The sequence below is a fragment of the Sceloporus occidentalis genome, unplaced genomic scaffold (assembly GCF_023333645.1).
Source record: "Sceloporus occidentalis isolate IW3139 unplaced genomic scaffold, rSceOcc1.0.p SCAF_6, whole genome shotgun sequence".
NCBI classification, from domain to species: Eukaryota; Metazoa; Chordata; class Lepidosauria; order Squamata; family Phrynosomatidae; genus Sceloporus; species Sceloporus occidentalis.
In genome coordinates this window covers 1,463,133-1,475,875 of record NW_028316986.1, presented here as the reverse complement: position 1 = coordinate 1,475,875, position 12,743 = coordinate 1,463,133, and the positions used below count along the sequence as shown (strand labels likewise).

At 48.9% G+C, this 12,743-nt stretch overlaps 1 protein-coding gene across 4 annotated transcripts in view; it reads left to right on the top strand.

Annotated features, from left to right (window-relative positions):
• The window catches only part of LOC149310306 (dystrobrevin beta), a 211,288-nt gene that overhangs the window by 164,459 nt on the left and 34,086 nt on the right, over positions 1–12,743 (top strand). The window lies entirely within an intron of this gene.

Sequence of the window (12,743 nt, the reverse complement as noted above, 5' to 3'; positions counted from 1 at the left end):
CTCCACCAACTGTAGACTTCATAACCCTTGGTGCACTTGCTTCCTTTCCCAAACCAATATTCCTGCCCTGGATTTGTGACTAATGGTGTTGCTAGTCCTTCCGTGTGTGTGTGCATGTGTGGGGTATTTCAAATGACATGTGCATGCTGGACAAAACCTGAAAATGCAGATGCTCTGCCATTGGCTGAGGCTGCTTTCTCTGGTCTCTTGAGGGACCTGACCACTGTCTTCCCTCTCTGCCTGCTGGCTATGCATGACTCCATGCATGAGAAGGAACGCACCACCATGGGCCTGGTTGGTCGATCTGACTTCCACAAGGTCTTGCTTAGCAAAGCCTCAGCTGCTGCCCTTCTTCCAAGGGGCCAAGAGGGAGGAAGCGAACAGAAGTACCAGTGGCAGCCCAGCCATCTAAGAGGAATATTTGCCATATCCCCCCCCCCTCACTTGGATTTGGGGGAAGGGCTCACACACACTGGTTTCTTGGGAGGTGGGAGCACCAGCCAAAATGTCTTGGATGGGTTGACAACAGTACATGCGAAAGGGTTCTGGTAGACTGAGTGGATCACAGGTTGAATATCGGTCAACAGTGGTGCAGCAGCTAAAATGCTATTCTAGGCTGCGTCAGTAGAAGTATAGTGTGTAAATCGAGGAAAGTTGTAGTACCACTCTATTCTGCTTTGGAATGCATTGTTCAGTTCTGGCTCACCTGAAATACTGTGTCCAGCACCACAATTTAAAAAGGATGTTGTTAAGCTGGAGTGGGTCCAGAGGAGGGTGACCAAAATGGTGAAGCCACCAAGCCCTCTGAGGAGTGGCTGAGGGAGCCCTCTGAAGAGTGGCTGTGTATAGTCTGGAGAAGAGATGGTTAAGATGGGACATGATGGTCATGCTTAAATAATTGAAGAGAGGTCATAGTGAGGATGCAGCAAGCTTATTTTCTGCTGTTCTAGAGTCTAGGTCACAGGGCAATGGATTCAAGCGACAGGAAAAGAGAGTCCACCTCAACAATAGGAAGAACTTCCTGAGGGTAAGAGCTGTTCAAAGGTGGAACATGCTGCTTCAGAGAGTGGTGGAGTGCCCTTCTTTGGAAGTTTTTCAACAGAGGCTGGGTGGCCATCTGTTACAGGGTTTGGATGGTGTGTTCCTGCATGGTAGAATGGAGTTGGACTGGTAGTTTAGTTCTTTCAAAGCTGGATCACAGACCTAGAAGTGGAGGCAGTCTGCTGCCCATCTTCCAAAGTGGCAGGGAAGGGATGAAGGTCATAGAGCCTCCTGGCCACCCTCCTTCCCTTCCCGTCCCTTTCTTGGCTTCCAGCACCTTCTTCTCATCCTGCATTAAGGCCACACAGACACTAGAGGGAGACCGTTTCCTTTCCTAAGCCAGCCAGCCATTGCTGCTGCCTCCACCGTTGCTGTATCTCTTCCAGCAGAGTACATTTCAGGTTTCGGCTTCCACCAGACTGGTTTCTTTGGGAAAATCATAGAATCATAGAATCATAGAGTTGGAAGAGACCTCAAGGGCCCTGATCCAGTCCAACCCCATTCTGCCATGCAGGAAATCTATATCAAAGCATCCCCGACAGACGGCCATCCAGCCTCTGTTTAACCACCTCCAGGGAAGGAAACTCCACTACACTCCGAGGAAGGAGTGTGTTCTACTGTTGAAGAGCCCTTACTGTTAATGTTGAGGTGGAATCTCTTTTCCTGCAGTTTGCATCCATTGTTCTAGTCTCTGGAGCAGCAGAAAACAAGCTTGCTCCCTCCTCAGTTTGCTACACTCATGAACAAGCCTTCATCCTGCCACTGCACCTCCATCACTGGGGAATGGTGACCCCAGAAATAAGCCAAACACATCCTGCCTGGTTGAAACAAGCCCCATGTGCATTTCAGGGCCGAGACTTCTTATTGGTCACTTAGCATCATTGCATTGGAAGGGATCCCAAGGGCCTTCTTGTCTTCTGCCAGTGCAGGAAATCTGCCACTAAAGCACATCTGAGCATTGGCTATTAAATGACCATCCATCCATCTTTTCATTTATACTCCACCTTTTCCCAAACTGGGACTCAAGGCAGAATGCAAAATAGAAAAAATTATGAATAAAACCACATATGGTTAAAAATAAAGAGGTCTTCACCGGTCAATGAAAAGACAACAACAATAATTTGTTTCTTATGTGAAGCCAAAGGCTTTCATGGCCAGCATCCAAAGGTTTTTTTTTTTGTGTGTGTGTGTGTGTGTGTTTCGGTCTGTGTGGCCATGTTCTAGAAGAGTTTATTCCTGACGTCTCGCCAGCATCTGTGGCTGGCATCTTCAGAAGCTGGTGAAACATCAGGATTCAACTCGAAAATGGCCACATATCCCAAAAACCCCACAAGAAATAGCATTTATTTCTTACCCGCCTCTCCCCACAGATCGAGGTGGGGGCCAACAACAGTTAACAGACTGTTGGGAAATGTAGTTCTTTCTTGAGGTTCGTTGAATCTCCCTAGCAGAGTAAACTCAGCGGAATATAAAGTGAGCAGGAAAACTAACTAGCTCCACTTCTCTCTCAGCCCACGTCTCCCTCATCAAAACTCAGTCACTTGCTTAAAGTGAAAAGAAGCAAGTTTACTTACAAAATCATGTGTGTGAAGAGATACACAGGTCTGGCTTCATGTTGCAAGAAATAGGAGGTAGAAAAGGTAGTTTGCATGCATCTTAGGAAAGATGCTCCCTCAGCATGCATGCATCAGCTCCGTTCAAAGGCAAGGGAAGCTAGTAATGGTGATGATTCTTCTTCAGGGACAAAAGGTGAGGGGTGCTCTTTTTGGGTAAACAGGAAATGAGGAGGGGTTGTTAGTAAGCAATAAACTACCATAGACATGCATTACTAGAAGGTCTCAGCATGCCAAGTTGCTATATCCCAACACAGACAAACAACATTAGTTGAAATATACTTCAGTTTAAAAGGACGAATAAGATGCACACGTACTAAAACATCTAAAATTCATCATTTAAAATTTACAATTTAGGAATCATCTGGCTAAGCCTGCCAGAATAGACTGGTCTTTAATGGTGATTTAAATTCAGGCGGCATATTCAGCTGTTGAATCTCTTCTGGCAGTCATTCCACAATTTGGGGGTGGCTGAAGAAAAGGCCCTATGGCTGTAAAGTAAAGTAAAGAGGGAGAAGGCTGACCCTCCCTCAGAAGAGTCTTCCAGGGTCTGGGAGCAGCCACTGAGAAGGCCCTGTCTCTCTCGTCCTCTGCACACACACCAAATATGTCTGTGAAAGTGATGGGATTGAAATCCTAAGGCTTGGGCAGCCTGGTATGGGAAGATGCTGTCCTTCAGACAGCCTGGGTCCACATAGGAGTCCTCTGCCTCAAAACCTCCAAGGAAGGAGAGTCTGTCACTTCCTGAGACAGTCCGCACCACATTCAAACCGCTCTTACTCTCAGGAAGACTGGCCAGGCATTTGGAGGGTGAGGGTCTAGGGATTGCCTGCACCTGAGGAGCAACTGGGATCTGTGGGTATGTGGCTGTTTTAGTGCACCACTCTAAGAGTTATATAAATGGTTTTGCAAAGCATAGTTTACTGGCCTGCTCACACCACTGTCAAGGATGCTGTTGGGCACTGAGAAGCTGCTCTCTGAGTATTATTATTATTATTATTATTATTATTTGAGTATTCAGGAAATAGCCACACGTGTGCCTTAACTCTCTTGTGTTGTCACAAACAGCTCAGCAGGGAGTGGATCTGGGCCCTGGCACTCTTGCACACTTGCCACAAACAGCTGGGACTCACCTATGGGAGCACAACAGACATGTGCCAGTGGGTTTCACTCCAGAACATGGAGAAGAGGATGCTCTTCTTTCATGGGGGTTGCTGTCTATTTCCTCGATTCACCACGCACACACACTCTCTCCCCAATTCCCAGCTCAGTCACCCATCAGCAAATCTTCCAAAATCCAGAGTTTGCATCCTTTGCATCCTTTATACGCTACAGCCTATAGGTTATACTATGGAGAACCAACGTGGTTTGAGTGTTGGACTCTGACAACCAGGGTATGGATCCCTGCTCCACCATGCAGACCCACTAGTGACCTTAGGCAAGCCACACACTCTCAGCCTCAGAGGATGGCAATGGCAAACCTCCTCTGAATAAATCTTGCCAAGCTGGGTATGTTTAGCCTTGAAAAGAGGCAGTTAAGAGGTGATATGAAAGCCCTGATTAAGTATTTGAAGTGGTGTCACACTGAAGATGGAGCAAGCTTCTTTTCTGCTGCTCCAGAGATTAGGACACAGAGCAATGGATGCAAGCTGCAGGAAAAGAGATTCCACCTCAACATTAGGAGGAACTTTCTGACAGTAAGGGCTGTATGATAGTGGAATATATTCTCTCTGAGAGTGGTGGAGTCTCTTTCTTTGGAGGTCTTTAAGCAGAGGGATGCTTTGAATGTGATTTCCTGCATGGCAGAATGGGGTTGGACTGGATGGCCCTTGGGATCTCTTCCAACTATGATTCTTTGATTCTAAAACCCTGTGATAGGTTTGCGTTTGGGTCACTATAGGTCTGAAACAGCTTGAAGCCACACAACAACAGGTATAACAGGTTCCATTCAGTACTTTATAAGTATATTCCCAGGCCTTAGAGGTGGCAACTCAAATGCCTGGGTAATTTGGGCTGTGCCAAGGAGCCCCAGTAACAGCCTGGCCAAGGTCCCTGGCCAAACTGGGGAAGGAGAGGCCCCTCTAAGACAGACAGACAGACAGACAGACAGACAGACAGACAGACAGATAATTTGCAAGATTTTCCCTTCCACTTGGATTTGGCAGAAGAGGCTCACATGTGCTGCTTTAGAGTGAGGAGAGGAATCGACCATAGCATCTTGATCAGACTGTGATTTGGTGCCTCTCGAGGGCTTGGAAAAGCAGCTTGAATCATTCAGGGGCACATCCAGCAATGATGGAGCGGTCTGCATCGGCCTGAGGAAGCGGGATCCTGGGAATGGCCAGCCCTCCCTTGGCACCAGCACCCAGCTCTCTCTGGGCAGAAGTACCCCATTGTCTGCTTCCTTTTCCAGCACAGCAACACAAAGGGAGCAGCCGCATTGACTTACGAGGCAGCCTAAATTAGGCAGCGCTGCCCCTTGAAAAAGGAAGACCACATTTAAAAGGGAGCAGAGGAGCTTTGGGCGGTGGCTGGAGGCCAGTGAAAATTTGCCAAAAGCCCATCTTGAAAAGGAAACTGCAAGCTGTCTGGGGGGGGGGGGGTTTGCAGGCAAGGGGTGTGTGTGATATTAACAAAGAGACCCCACACCCCCATGGTCTCCCTCAGAGTTGGTACAGGACAGCATCTTCTTGGACTCAGGTTCCAAGTCCTGTAGGAGCAGTGTCTGGCTAGAAGGCAGGATGGCCAACCGAATGGGAAAACTCCATGAAAGTAATGTCATCATTGAGCTTTTCTCTGTCAGAAGTATTCTGAGCTTTCCTCAAGCTTTTTCCTGTGAAGCAGGCAGGGTTTCATTGCCCTCTTGTACACAGATGTAGGAAAGGGAGAAACCGAAAGAGAAGAAAAGAAAAGGGGAAAGGACATCATGCTGCTGAAGTCATTGCAACTAGCTGGCATCTTTCCTGGGCTCACCCTCTTTTTTGAGAGGGATGGAAGACTCCGCAGCCAGGACAGTGAGCCAAGCGGGAGGATGACCTGGGACCCCCCCCCCCCCGGGCTCTTGCAGTGGCAGAAGGACTTCTGACGAAATTGGGGGCAATATTGCTTGGGAGATGCTGGGGAGAGGTCAGCTGGTGGCAAGTGACCAGTTGAAGAGCCACAGCAGACCTTGACCATTGAGTAACCTTGGGTGCTCCCATGATCCTGTACTCTTTGGCATGGGGGCCACTGCCCAGTGGTATCCAGTGGCCAGCCTTAAACACTCCTAGGGCTCCTAGTTTGAGCCCACTGCAGAGCCTGGCACTTCTTGACCCCTTCGATGAGTGGCTGCACACATTCTAATGGGCATCCACCATATGCTTGCATTTGAGGTGCCCTGGCATCCCCAAGAGAGCTGTCTGTGCCAAAACAATGGCAGAGGAACCCCGGGGCATGGCACCTGCAGGGCCCCTTCTAGCTGGGCTTTGTTACTAGGCCAAAGAGACGTTCATCTTTCCTCAAACCCCTTCTCCGCTTCCATGAGGAATCTGTCACCATCTGTTGGGCACAAGGAAGATGGCTTCAGGGTTGTGGATGCGTCCCAGCAATGACTTTCTCCCGGGAGCAGGAGTGACCACTTACTGGGCATCTGCACCTGTCACCAGAAGAAGCCTGTTGCATTGGCAGAGGTGCCAGGAATGCTCGCTTCCAAGCGGACACAGAGAGACTTAGGGAGCTGAGTATGTTTAGCCTTGAGAAGAGAAGGTTAAGAGGTGATATGATAGCCCTGTTTAAATACTTGAAGGGATGTCACACTGAGGAGGGAGCAAGCTTGTTTTCTGCAGCTCCAGAAACTGGGACATGGACCAGTGGATTCAAACTACAGGAAAAGAAGTGGCCTTTTGGTCCCTTCTGGATGGAAAGGAGGGTTTCCAAAAGAACCCAACAACTTGTAACTTTGTGCCAAGGTGGGCAGCCATGCCCCCTTCCCTCTGAGCATCTCTGGCTTAGCCGAAGTTAATCATTACGGGCTCCCACTCCCTTTTTGCAAGGGAAGCGGCAGCTGCCTCAGCCACCGACTTTGGCCTGGACGTTTGTGTGCAACCTTTGCAAAGGGAAGGGAAGGCGAGAGCTGGCTTGGATTGGGGGGTAGAGGCCTCTTTCCCCCTCCCCACTTGTTCCAAGAGAGCCACATTCGCTGCTTTGAATTTGCACCAGGGCTCTCCAACCCCCCCCTCCATCCCCGCAGGCATGTGCGTGCACGTCCTGCCGCTCGGGTGTCTTTGACGTGAGCCGCCATCTTAGCTATTTCTGGCTCTCTTGTTCTCCTTTGCCCGGGGAGGGAGGCCGCTGCGTCAGCAGATCTTCCCCCCAAAAAAACACTCCTCCTCATTGCAGTGGCTCCCTGTGCTGGAGCCTTATCAAGGCCCCAAACATACTATCTTCTGTCTCTGTGTGTATATATGTGTGTATTGTTGGCACGCTTAATTCAATTATGCAATTCTGGAACAATTAATGACAATCTTCCGCCTCGTAATCCCTTCTCTCCCCTGCCTGCTCTTTTCCGCTTTCCTTTCCACCGCTGCATTTGATTAGACAGCTGTGCCTTTTTCTTTCTTTTGCTTTTTTGGATCTGCAGCAAAGCAGGGAGCCAGTGCCAACAGAGGCCCCCAAATAGAACACTGCACGAAATGGACGGTGCACGTCGTCGCTCTCTGACAGCCCCCAGCCCATCCTCTACTGTACATGGCTGTCAAGGGGCCAGGAGCGCATGCCGAAGCCCCCCTCTCCTCCTGGACACATGCACAAATGCACACACGCAGGCGCACCTTTCCCTTTGCTGTGTTTCTATGCACAGCGGCCCTTCCCGGAGAGGCTGAGAAGCAGGAAGAAGAAGGGAAGGGTGTCTTTGTTTGGTTTGGTCAGGTAGCAGATGGCTGAGGTGGACCATTCTCTGCTTTCAGCCACCATGGCCGTGGCTGTAGTATGGCCATGGCCACGGTGGCTGAAAGCAGGGAACAGTCCACCCCAGCCATCTGCTACCTAACCACCTTCCATGCCCAACCTGCCCATGAAGCGCCTCTTTCACGCTGTTGCTATGCAAACCTCCCTGCTGCAGATTTTAGCCCAGGCAAGGTATTGGGGAGGGAAGCATTAACGCTTTGGAAAAGATTAATAAGTTGCTGGAGAAATAAGACCTTTTTAAAAAAAAAAAGAAAGAAAAGGTCTTTTTATTGGGGGGGCATTCTTGTTCTTGGACGTTTTACTGCAGGAGTAGAGGAGGCAGAGCAAGGTCCTTGCGAAGGTGAAAGCTGCCGTGGCTGATGATGTGCCGAAGCCAGATTCCACAGGGAAATGGTCAGGTGCCCACCCTGGGAGCCTTTGCCCTGGGCTTGCCTCATGGCTCCCAGTGCCAAGTGTTTGCTTGGGAGTGCACCCAGTGCCCATGTGCACCCAGGTGGGGCTCATGGGGCATAGAGTGGGATTCGTGACCTGTAAGGGTCAGACCTTAAAGCACCCGGATTCCACTCTAAATGCCGTGGCTGTATTCTGTGGAGTCTTGGGAATTGTACTTTAGGGTGGCTCTAGAGGTCTCTGGCTGGGAATGATCCGTGTTTGTGTGCATATGTGTGTTGTGTGCCTTCACCTCAGACACTAAGGTGAATCTATCCTGGGGATTTTCTTGGCAAGATTTGCTCAGAGGAGGTTTGCCATTGCCTTCCCCTGAGGCTGAGAGAGTGTGACTGAGAGAGTGTGACTTGCCCAACATCACCCAGTGGTTTTCCATGGCTGAGCCGGGAATCGAACTCTGGTCTCCAGAGTCATAGTCCAACACACAAATTGCTAACTCACAATACACCCCCCAAAAAACTACAAGTCCCAGGATTCCATAGGATGTTGCTATGGCAGTCAGGTGCAAAAGACACTACAGAAATAATCCAGTCTGAGACCTCCTTAACTGCCCTGGCTCAGCGCTAGGGAATCCTGGGAATTTTAGTTTATTGTGGCACCAGGGCTCTCTGCCAGAGAAGGCTCAATGTCTCACAAAACTAGTTTGCAGAATTCCCTAGCATTGAGCCGGGGCAGTTAAAGCGCTCTCAAACTGGACTATTTCTGCATTGTTTTGGACCTTAAGGTAGAATCATAGTGCTGTCTGTGTGATGTGTGGAAGCGCCTTGCGTCTCTGTTACACACCACAGTTATAGCAGTTTTATTCCCTTTTAACTGCCACAACTGCTTGCTGGGAAATCCTGGGCTTTGTAGGCAGGGACTTGGACTTTTCTTAAGGTAGAGAGTTCAAGTCCACTCCTCTGAATCAGAGTTCTCTGGCGGAGAATTCTAAACACCTCTCTAAACTACAGATCCCAGGGCTTCCTAGGATGGAGCCCTTGCAGTTAGAGTGGGATCATAATGCAATCTCTGAGCAGCTTGAAAGAGAAGATGGACTGTTTGTTGGGAAATGGCAGGAGGCTGCAAAGCAGGAGGCTGAGTGGCAAAATGCATAGTGTCATGCCTCCAGAGCATCTTTGATGCTCTTGAGACATATATTTAGTTAAGATTATAATAGGTTTTCTATGTATTAGTTTAGGAGGGGAAATAAAGATCTACAGCTTTAAGAAAGACAAGGATTGTGGGAAATCCCAGGGTCTTATGCTGTCTCCCTCTAGTAAGATTTCAGCCAAGTCAGACCTGGAGACAGTATTTTCCTTTGACAAAGAGATAAGTCCACAGAAGAATAAAGATAGTCCTCAAAAGAAGAAAGATAGAATCCACCAAGAAGAGAACAAGGTATTTAGGAAGGACTATTGAAAAAAGGAGATCAGTTTCATGTTTTGTGTTATAACCAGTAAAGCTTTTGAAATTTTTGTTCTGGCTGTGATCCCGAGAGCCAGAGACCTTGCTACACCCAAAGTCCATAGCATTGCTCTTGGGACAAAACACATAGCATGAAACAGCTTGCGTGAAATAGAAAAACCGCTTTAGCCGGGGAATGGAAGGAGCAGCATAGGCCTCAAGTTGACATTTGGCCTTCTCAGATACAGGAAGCTTTGGGCAGTTTTCCTAGAATCGTAGGTTTGGAAGGGATCCTCAAAAGCCAGCTAGTCCTACCCACTGCTGCAAGGACAAGACTCCACCACTAAAGCCTTCCTTCCATTCATCCTCTGCTGGGAAACCTCCAACGAAGAAGGACTCACCACCTTCTAGGGAGGTTCCATGTCACAGCTGAACACCTTCTTCCCATGGTCTAGTTATCAGTAACCTCTTCTTTCCATGACTCCTGTCTGTCGTGGTTGTAGCCTTTCCCAGGTGGCATCTCCATGAACTAAAGAACTTGTCCAGAGGTGCTTCTGTGCAAACTCTCCATTGCGTTGGTGGCACTGTGGCTGAAGTTCTTTGGCTGAGACAGAAGACCTTCCCACCAAATAAATAAAGGACAACCCAAGAGAATCATATTGGAAGAAACCTCAAGGGTCATCCAGTCCATCCCCAATCTGCCATGCAGGAAATCACCCTCAAAGCATCCCTAACAGATGGCCATCCAGCCTTTGTTTAAAGACCTCGAAAGAAACAGACTCCACTGCTCTCCGAGGAAATATGTTCCACTGTCGAACAGCCTTTACTCTCAGGAAGTTCCTCCTCATGCTGAGTTGGAAACCCTTTTACTGTAGATTGCATGCATTGTTCTGTGTCCTATTCTTTGGAGCATCAGAAAACAAGCTCCATCCTCAGTATAACTTCCCTTCAAATATTTATACAGGACTATCATGTCCTATCTTAACCTCTTCTCCAGGTTAATCATACCCAGCTCCCTAAGTCTCTCCTCATAGGCCTTGGGGGCTTCCAGACCCTTCAGCATTTTGGTGGCCCTCCTCTGGACATGCTCCAGCATCTAAACATCCTTTTTGAACTGTGGTACCCAGAACTGGACAGCGTGTTCCAGAGAATTATCGTGTGTATATTAGGGCAAGGAGAGGTGGAGAGGGGCTTCCCAAATAAGGCACCCGGATGCTTTGATCTGACCTGGAAGTCGAGACTGAGCCCAGAAGGACCTCCTGCCACTGCAAACGGATGTGCGACTCCCTTGCTCAGTCAGATCAATCCCAGGCATTGATGCTTCCCTGCAAACATGAGAATCCAATCACAGCATTCCCTGGCAAACGTGGGATCTACACCCAGATGTTTCTTCTGTGTAAGACAGCCTGACTGTCCCCGAAGAAGCAAGTGGCACAATCCAGAAGCCCAGAAAGAGGACAAGCACCAAGAGCAGTGGCCAGGTGGGAGTTGATAGCAGGAGAGAGCACTGCCAGCAAGCCCTGGGAACTGGGAGGGCTCCCAGTAATGCAAGTGAAATCCAGGCTTTGCTCCAGAAGCACAATATTTTTAAAGTGTGCGGTGGGCCAGCACTCAGGATGGTCATAGTGCAGGGGTGGGCAAAGTCAGGCCCACACGTTGCATGCTCCCTTTGAGACCCCAAATTGCAGACCTTGAAGCCCCCCAAAGCCACCATACTATATTTGGGGCATAGTTTTTCTGCCGTCCAAAAAACAACTCAGAACCACTGCAATATGCAGTAGTTTTGCCTCATCCCACTCCTCAAGGCATACCTCAAGCCCCCTTCCAAAGCAAAAAACAACCAACCAAAACCCAGCCAAGGTGGTACATCACTTGTCATTGTATTTGGTGTGCTGGTGCACCCATGCCAGAATTGGGGAGAAGGGCATGTGGAGCACCCAGGCCTCCCTTCTTCTTCAAGGATAGTCAGTTCAGGATGTGCCCCCAGGTTCAGGCCTCCTTCAGAACCCTTGCGTTAATTGTGCTATGCAACCCTCACATTGAAGGGCAATGTTGCACAACTGGACCAAGGCACCAAATGCACAACCAAATGTGCATGTGACTCCATGCACTTTGCACATCATGCATCTGTGTGCAGTGGCACCTCGTGCTCAACTTTGCTTCTGCAACTTTGAACTAAATAAGACCATTAAGAACATGGGATGAAAAATGTCCTCAGGGAAACTTTGGGCCACCAACTGGACTCCAGTGAGCATGTTTGCAATGCTGCTCTGGATTGTGTTTTGGTTTCATGTCTGTCTTGGGTGTCCTTGGAATCAAAGATGGGATACAAGTGGACTTAGAGGAATAAAGGTAAAGCTGTTGGTGCTTGGCCTGGAAGAAGAGTCCTCAGCATGCCCCATTTCTCCAAGAAATGAAAGAATTCACCATCCAGGCTCTTTCGGACCATCAGATCTGTCTAGCAATTGAGCTCTCCCTGTTTAGCTGGCAACAGACTGGCAAAATGGTTTCTCCATCCCTTCTCCCCATGAAATGGCATGCAGAGAGATTGGGCTGTGGTCCATTCTGCTGAGGAATTGCAGCTTCACAGCTAGGAAAAAACAGCCACTGGGCAACAAGAATTCTCAACTCCTGCATAAAAACACCGTTCCGACATGTTTTTGGAGCAGCCTTAAAATTCTGTGTGATCTGATGGAAGAGCGGACGTTGCCTCTTGCAGTCGTCAGTAGTTCTGGAGCAGATTTAGAAGAGAGCCTCTTTCTTCCCCTCTCTTTGCCATCAAAGATTTGCCTTGCCCTCTGTAAACAGAAATGCCTTTGAAGGTTGGTGCCTGTTTTCAGTATTTAGCCTTCAGAACTGGAAACAATTTTTTTAAAAAACAAAAACCAGCTGCTCCAATTCTGCTGCACCTGAATGAAAGCAAAAGACTCTGGCTCATTCTGCCATTTACAAAGGACAGCATATGAGTTCTCTCTTTCTCAATGCATACATTCATATGCGCATATCTGTCTATGGCCCTCAACAGACGGGCCTTTGCAGCACTCTCGTTACGTGCGAGGGTTGCCTGGTGGGCGGAGCACCCACACGCCCAGCAACCCTCTCACGTAAGGAGGGCATTGCAGCTGCACAGCACCACACACACAGCGCACATAGCTTTGATGTTGCAGCTGCGCAGAGTCCAAACTGCGCTGTGCAGCTGCGATGCCATTGGGGCGTCTTTGCAGGTTTGCTGCGGCGCAGCTGCACAGCAAAAAGTAGCCGCTTTTTACTGCTCCTTTTTTGCTGCGCAGCAGTATCGCACAATCTGGTTGCTGT